The sequence below is a fragment of the Strigops habroptila genome, chromosome 2 (genome assembly GCF_004027225.2).
Source record: "Strigops habroptila isolate Jane chromosome 2, bStrHab1.2.pri, whole genome shotgun sequence".
Classification (NCBI taxonomy): domain Eukaryota; kingdom Metazoa; phylum Chordata; class Aves; order Psittaciformes; family Psittacidae; genus Strigops; species Strigops habroptila.
This window is the reverse complement of record NC_044278.2, coordinates 22,970,560-22,979,025: the sequence shown is the minus strand read 5'-3', so window position 1 is coordinate 22,979,025 and position 8,466 is coordinate 22,970,560.

The following is an 8,466-nucleotide window of genomic DNA, read 5'->3' as shown; positions in this document are numbered from 1 at the left end:
ATTAAGTAAAAAGTCGCAACTAAACACAGCCTTTGCTTCTCATTAAGTTTAATAGAGACAACACATACATTGGGCAGCTGCACGGGGCACCGCTTGCATTTTCCACAGCCTGATAAGTTGAATCAATAAGATAGACAGTCATAAATCTAGCATGTTCAGGGATGGGGTTAGGAAACCCAACAATCTGGTGAGGGATGTGAAGGGCACCAAGAAGAGCTTCTACAGATACAACAGCAGCAAAAAGACCAGGGAAAATGTGGGCCCACTGACAGGGATTTTGGCGAAAAAGGACATGGAAAAGGCCACGGTATGCAATGCCTTTGACTATCAGCAAAGACCAGTCTGCAGGAATCCCAGGTCCATTCTGCCAATCCCAGGTGGAAAAGTCTGGAGCAAGGAAAACTTAACCCTCAGTGGAAGAGAATCAGGTTAGGGAGCATATAAACAACCTGGATATACCCAAGGCCCTGTAACCTTATGGGATCCACCCAAGACTGCTAAGGGAGCTGGCCAATGTCACTGTGAGGGCACTCTCAATAATCTTTGAAAGGCTGTGGCAATCTGAAGAGGTTTCTGAGGACTGGAAGAAAGCAAACATTACCCCTACCCTCAAGAAGGGCCAGAAGGAGCATGAAGACAACTACGGGCTGGTCATGTCTTACCAACATGAGAGCCTTCTTCAATAAAATAACCAGTTCAGTGGATGAGGGAAAAGCCATGCTGTTCTTTATCCTGAGTTTAACAAGGCTTTCAATATTGCCTCTGATAGTATCCTTGTAGAGAAAGTGATGAAATATGGACTATACCTGGATGATGGGACAGAGTGCATCTTCAGCCAATTTGCAGTTGGCACAAAACCAGGAGGTGTGGCTGAGACACAAGAAGGCTGTGCTGCCCTTCTGGTGGTCCTCAACAGACTGGAGAAATGGGTGACAGAACTTCATGAAATTCAACAGAGAGAAGTACAGAGTCCTGCACCTCAGGAGGAATAACCCCATGCACCAGTGGAAGCTGGCAGTCCACTGGCTGGAAAGCAGCTTTGTAGAAAAGGAGCTGAGGTTTCTGGTGGGCAAGAAGTGGAACATAATCCAGCAATGTGCCCTTGAGGACAAGAAGGCCAACAGCCTCCTCAGATGGATTAGACAGTGCTGCTAGCAGCAAGTCAAGGGAGGCGATCCTTCCCCTCTGTTCAGCCCTGGTGAGACACAGCTGGAGTGTTGGAAGTCCAGAGCTGGGCTTCCCAGCACAAGAGAGATACAGAGTCACTGGAGACAGTACAGTGGAGTGCCACAATGATTGAAGGCACCCATCCTACAGAGAGACTGTGAGAGACCTGGCATTGTTCAGACTGGAGCAGAGAAGGCTCAGAGGAATCTTATCCATGTGTATATATACCTGATGGGAGGAGTAAAGAAGAGGAAGCCACGCTTTTCACAGTGGTATCAAGTGACAAGTCAAGAGGCAATGGGTACTAAGTGAAACACAGGAAATTCCACTGAAATATAATGAAAACCTGTTCACTGTGAGGGTGGTTGAACACTGGCACAGGATGTCCAGAGATGCTGTGGAGCGTCTAACCCTGGAGATATTCAGAACCCAGCTGGACACAGCCTTGAGCAACCTGCTGATCCTGCTCTGGGCAGGGGTTGGACCAGGCCATCTCCTGAGGTGCTAAACTGCCTCAGCTGGTCCCTGAGTGTGTGTGATTAGAAATGTTGCAGAGTATGTCATGCCCACATGATTCTAAAATTGACAACTTACATCTATTGCACAAATTCTTGATGGGATTTTCCTCCCTCACTTTCCATCTTCTCTTACGTTTAGGCATCTAGGCTGAAGTCTTTTCTAACACTGTGGTATGGCACTGACTCTTCCTCCTGCTCATGTAAGTAGCTACCGAGTGTACAGTTAGTGCAAATGCACCAAAATGTACCCGTCAGAGATGGAAGGCAGTGCTAAGCCAACAACCTGGACAGAGGGATCCTAACAGCCATGCTACAGTGAAAGTCTCTATATGCATACATAGAAAAAAAGCCTTTATAACAGAGAACCTCAGTGAAGCAAGTATTATGGTAGGTTCACCATCTGCTCTAGTGCAAATTCATATTGCTGCAAAGTGCTGCTTGCTTCTGCAAGAACATTGGCATTGAAGCAGTAACTTTCAAATATGTGTGTGCATAAACACATAAATGATGACAGCAACAATAGGCAGGAGTTGCAGCAAACAGTGTCACTGGATAAACAAGTTTCCAAAAAGGACGATTCTGCTGCAGCAGTAATTGGAATTAGTGTCACAGTGAACAATTTAGGCACTTCAATCAGGTATGTGTTTCTTGAGGCAAGCACTACTGTCACAGAGGCATCCTATCACCTGGAGAATTATTAACACCAAAACAAAGATATAATTCAAATTATTGGCATTCAAAAGAGAAAGTGTTTCTCATTTTTGCCAAGTTTCACTTAATGTTTTAAATTTGTTGTACAATTTTACACAGGCAGTTGATTTGTCTGGGGTTTTTGGGGGGTTTTTTTCCTCTTTTTTTTTCTTTTCTGATTTACTGAAGTTTAGGAAATAAGCAGTGGAATGGATCAGCTGCTTCTGACACGCTGTTAAAGAGCACTTTCATGATTACAAAGAAAAATGGGAGGACAGTAGCATGAAGATGCTGTTCTTGTGTTCACTGCTACAGAATACTGTAGTATGAGGAGAGCATACTCTATATTCTGATAGCACAACTAATGCTATCAGTTCTCTAGGTAAGTATAGAGCATTTGCTAAAATACTGAAACATACATATTTCAGAAGCCACACCTTAATCTGTGTCGTAGATAGCAATATACATCTTTCTGCTTTCTCAGATAGCTATCTTTCTCAGCTATCTTGGTTTATACTTTTCAGCTTGATATTTCAACATGTGAAAAGCCATTAAAGACCACAGAAGTTTCATAATGCTGTAGGTATATATGTAGGTTTCATAACACTCTGTTGATGTTGTTCTATTATTACAAAAATTCTCCTTATCAAAAATCAGGGCTTTCTGTGCTACTCAGTGGTCTTCACATTTGGGGAGCCAGTGGCACTCTGGCACTTCCCAAAATTTCTCACATAATATTATACACCGATTAGCCAAAACGTTAATGAAACTTATTCAAGCAACATGAGACTGCAGACTACTTAAGATGGTTTTCAAAAGACCACAGTTTGGGAGTTATAAGGCTTTGATAACAATTGCGTAAGGCTTTGTAATAAAAGGAAGACTAGAGTTTATAGGTTGCAAAAATATAAGGAGTAGAACAACTGGATAAATAGCACTGGTGAAGAGAATGAAGGGTACAGAGCACAATGACTGCATTTCACATGCTCAGCCCTGTGCAACAGCTCTAGCAACAATGCAGAAAGAAGTCCTGGGTGAGATAACTGCATGAACTAATTCCTTTAAAATTTGAGAGGAACTTCTAGCAAAGGAGGAGGTGTTTTGTAAAAAGGCCAAAGGTGATAGCGTGAGAAATACACTAATGACACAGTGAAGACTAGTATTACTGACAGGCTGATGCTCAAAGCGACAATAAAGCTGATTCAGTACAGAGTCAATTGATCAGAAACTTTGAAGTGAACAATGAGTTTGCCTTTCATGCTGATAAAACGGAAAGCCAGAAGAGAGACATAGACATTATGTCAGCAAGGAAGATAATCCTCACAGCGCAATTCTGAATGAGCTTTTGGAGAACACAGTGGAAGTTGCAGGAGTGAGAGAGAGAAGGTGGTAATAGCTGAGGTGTGAAGTGACAAGAGACGCTGAGACAGTCAACAAAGCTAAATCTTCTAATTGACATGTAGAAAATAACAAGATGCTATAGGCGCAGTCTTCACATATGGATCCAGAGAGCTGGAAGTGATATTCAAATTAAAGACATAAATGACTGGAAGGGCAGTGTGGCATTCACTGTAGAAAGAGGGAGAAAGAGAGGTTTGTGAGAGAAAAAACACAGCCTGAATGTACTGTGCCAAGTGTAAGCTGCGGTACCTGCCCTCAAGGAGGTGGCAAAAAGGTACTGATTTTAACTGGGTGTGGAAAGACAGGCCAGCAATAGAGATGGTGAGCCATGAATCACCAGATGAGTGATCACACAAGAGCCAATGCCAAGTTCATGGATAAGAGAACTAGAGACAGGGCGCACAGCGGTGAGGACTTCGGGGGGGATGTATTACAGATCCTGATTAAAAGCTGATTAACAAGAATCAGACACTTTAAGAGAAATAGCCAAGAATTCAAAGGCCCATCGGACAAAACCAAAAGCCAGTACGAAGTCTTGATTTTAGAAACAATGGAATGACTTGCATTGTCAGATGATACTGAGAGGTCAAGGGAAATTAAGGTGGACCAGAAGGGCTGAGATTTGGGCAGGAGGAAGGCATGCTCAGCTTCGGTCAGCACTTTCAGTGAATTGTAGACATCCACAACTTTCTAGATTGTTGTGATGATCAAGGAGGAAAATGAGGCTGTGCCAGAAACAAGGCTGTGGCAGCAGACAACCCATCAGTTAACCTTGAAAGAAGTGTAAAGAGCTTTAAATAGCTTATTAAAGGAGCAAGAGGATATTTAAATCTATGGATGAAAAAGGAATGCATAAACATCATTTAGAAATTAAGTGCTATTTCATCATTATAACTAATCATCACTTCCCGTCCCTGGCACTGTTCAAGGCTAGGCTGGATAGGGCTTTGAGCAACCTGGTCTAGTGGAAGGTGGCCCTGCCCACGGCAGGGGGGTTGGAACTAGATGAGCTTTAAGGTCCCTTCCAACTCAAACCACTCTGTGACTCTATGATGAGATCTTGTTAAGATTAAGAACTTTTGTGTGTTCTGAATAGAAAATCAGAATAAATTAGCTACTAGAAGTCTTTTACCAGAATGTGAAGGCAGAGAACTCACCCCACTGCTCTGTCTCCCACTCATGATTTGTTTTAATACCCACGTACTGATTTATCATGCCTCTGATCCACCGCAGCCAGCAACCTGCTATAAGCTTTTATTTACAAGACACAAATTGTTGCTCCACCCTCGCATGCTGTGACTCAGGCATAATTTTAGGTTGGCTCAGCTTCCTCCATTTTTGTGGCCTCATAGATATACATGGTCACAGATTTGTTTTTCTAACCACAGAAAATATAGGACACGACTTTCCAAGGAATAATTTGTCACACTAGCTGGATATTTAATTTCAAGAGCCAATGGTGAAGCAAAAGAATTTAACAAATGAGCAACCTCTCCTCTTCTAGCTGGTTTACTGAGATGACATCTGTGAATTAGACCACTGGTATCATGGTTAGCTTTTACAAGTTTCTTTAGCAGCATCTCTTCAAGTTCAGTGCTGAAGTTACTGAACAGCCCTACATCTCCTGCTGTCACTGACTAAAGAACAAAACTAAATTTCCACAGTTTAATGAAGGCATACAACTCGGTGAGTGCAAGAAGAAGGCATAAGAGAAAGAAGAAGAAAACCAAATAGACTCTACTACTGCTCTCTACTCCTCCTGCCATCTTGACGTAACCTCTGCTGTACCACAATGAATGTCTGGGCAATTCTGCAGTGAACTGGGCAGGAATCTGACCAATATTGGTTACTTTTCAGCAGAGAACTCAACAAAACCTAAAATAACAGGGGGGGTGGGTGGGTGAGTGGAATTAATAGAAGCAGGGAATACTTCAGTTGCCAAAAAAAAGGATCATGGATCATCACCTGGAGGGAAAATATAGCAAAGGGACTGGATAAATTAGCAGAAGAACTAGGAGCAAGAGATAAAACTGGTAATGTTACATCAAGTTTGATGCAATTTCAGCCTGCTGGAAGGTCAGTCGCATTCCCACCCTAAAACCCCTTACACAAAATGTAGCAATAATATAGCTGAACATACAGTCACTTCAATGAGCTGATCATGAAAAGTTTTGAGAGGTTTTTTTAGGTTTGGGGTTTTTTTTTTTTTTTTGTATTTTTTGGATCACCTCAGTGACTCATTTTACCTTGCAGCAGCCATAAAATCACCAGATCCAACACAAAGGAAATGGCAGAGAGAAGGAAAGTGGGACTAAGTCTAGTCAATAAAGGCTTAAAATACTACATTATAGTAAAGGTTATACACTGAGTCAAGAGGACTGGGAGAATAAGAAAAGATAACAGGTCACACAATAGAGGAGTACTGCAAAGTATTCCTATCTATATTTGTTGAGTGTTACAGGGGTGAAAGATAAAATACACTAGGAAAAGCTAGAGAGCACAGAAACAAAAGATCTGTAAACAAAGACAGCAACAAATAAAGGAAACTAGGAAAAAAACCCAGCAGAATAAAAAAACAAAGGAGTTGGAGAAAATGTATGTGTTTATTAGCTGCAGACACAGAACTGCTTGAAGAACATGATGATCTGCCAGAGTGCCTGGAAAAGCCTCAGTTGCCTGACCTAGAGAAGGGAAAGCCCAGGGGACAGCAGAATGAAGAGAGCAGAGAGGGGAAAGAAGGAAGTCAGGCTGATTTTGAAATGCTACTTTTCAGATGTTTGGCGGGGGAGGGGGGCAGACCTACCTCAGCTAGACTGTGAGTTTCAAGTTCAAATTCTTTATAAACTTTTCTCCTTTCCTGAGTCTCTTTTAATATACACACGGAAACCTACAGAGATACTTTCATTTGGGTGGTGCCAACACTATTCCTTATCTCCACTGGGGATTTGCTGCAGTATATTTGATAATGCCCAAGCAACTCTGCCTCTCCCCGGACTCTTGTTTAACACTGTTTTCCAGTAAAAATGTCTTTTAGATTTAGAACTTGTAAATCTTCACTGAGGAAACTAGAACAAAGTATGTCTGTAAAACACTGACATAAGCTTTCATTTCTAATTTTTAGCTGTTTGGAGTGAAAATCCTAATGAAGCTCAAGCCACGATTTCATGATAGAGAGGCCAGTGTACTCATTTTCATCTATGCATTACCCCTTCAGCTGCCTTCCCACCAGCGCTTCTAGGGCTGCACTGTGAAGCAGAAGAGTGAATCAATCTGAGGTAAAATTAATTTTCTTTCTTTTAATTCCAGTCCCTTGTGTCACAAACACTGAAACGCAGCGAGAAAATAGTGTGGGAACACAACCAAGCAGCTGGAGGAAGGTGAAGCAGTGGGAATTGTTAAAATGTGATCACTGCCAAAGTCTCCCTAGAACAAAAATGCAAACTCAGTAAGTAAAAAGAAACATAAAAAGACGGAACAGATTTGTTTGCTACTAAAATAATTTTCCAATGTAAGTAAACTCTTTGCTAGAATAAGGTGCACTGATGAACCAAAGGTCTTGCGAGGAAAGGTGTATGTGTATGTATACAAACAAAACAAAACAAAAGCGTATAGAGGGACAGAGGCCAGGGTGGCTGGGTATGTATATGTATATAAACCACATCATGGACAAAGTCGAAATTGCACAGTCAATCTTCATCTTGGCATTTGCTAGTTTTTTTCATAACTTCACTGCTGACACATTCGTTCTCTTTTACTATTTTTATTGCAATGACCTCTATATTTTAGAGCAATTTTTTTACAAGAAAAGCAGCTTGGTCACTGAGAGCCATACTGTCTCCCACATGTCATTTACTAACAAGATTTATGACCTTTTTGCCATTGGATTTCACAGCTGCTGCTGCACTGTGGTGATGGGCTGTTGAGACTCAATAGCATTTGCGTCTACATCAGATTCTAGAGGGGAAAACACTCCACTGTGTATCACTTTCATAATTCTCTACCATCATCTGTCCAGTCTTTCCTTTCTGTTTCTACATCTTTTACCCCAGGCTGACGTCCTTTTTTCTGCCTTAATACTGCTTTTGCAATGAAGTCAGAGGGCTGCTTCTTTGGCACTCTTCATGTATGTTAAAAAAACCAGACGACGAGGGAACAAGGAAATGCAACCCCTCTCCCAAATCCGGTCTCAGCCCATGGGAGAAACAATCTGAGGAACATTTCAGGAAGCTGTGAGATGCAATATGCTCCGTCATCCTCTAACAGAAGCAAATCTAAAGGTGGCTCACTACTTAAGAGCTGTGAAGGCTGGGGCTCTTGCACAGTGTGGGATTTCTTTTTTCTTTCTTTTTGATAACATTGAAGAAAATGCCCCAAGAAAATACAGTGAAAGAAACAATAAAAACAAGAGAAATACGTCTTTTAATGAAGAATATTCTGGAAGCTCTTCATAAATAATCCTACTTTGACACGCAGGAACGTGTTGTGCACAATTTCCGTCAGCTGTGGAAACTCTCAGGACCATTTGACCTACCAGCTGCAGCTTCATTACGAAGTGCAAGCACAGACCTGGCTTGCTTCTGCTTTCCATTCAGATCGCACTTAAAGACTGTACTTGATATTTTCCATCACGCCAAATACGTATACCTGGGACTTCAATTTTTAACCCTCTTTGACAGCAACTTTTTCCTTT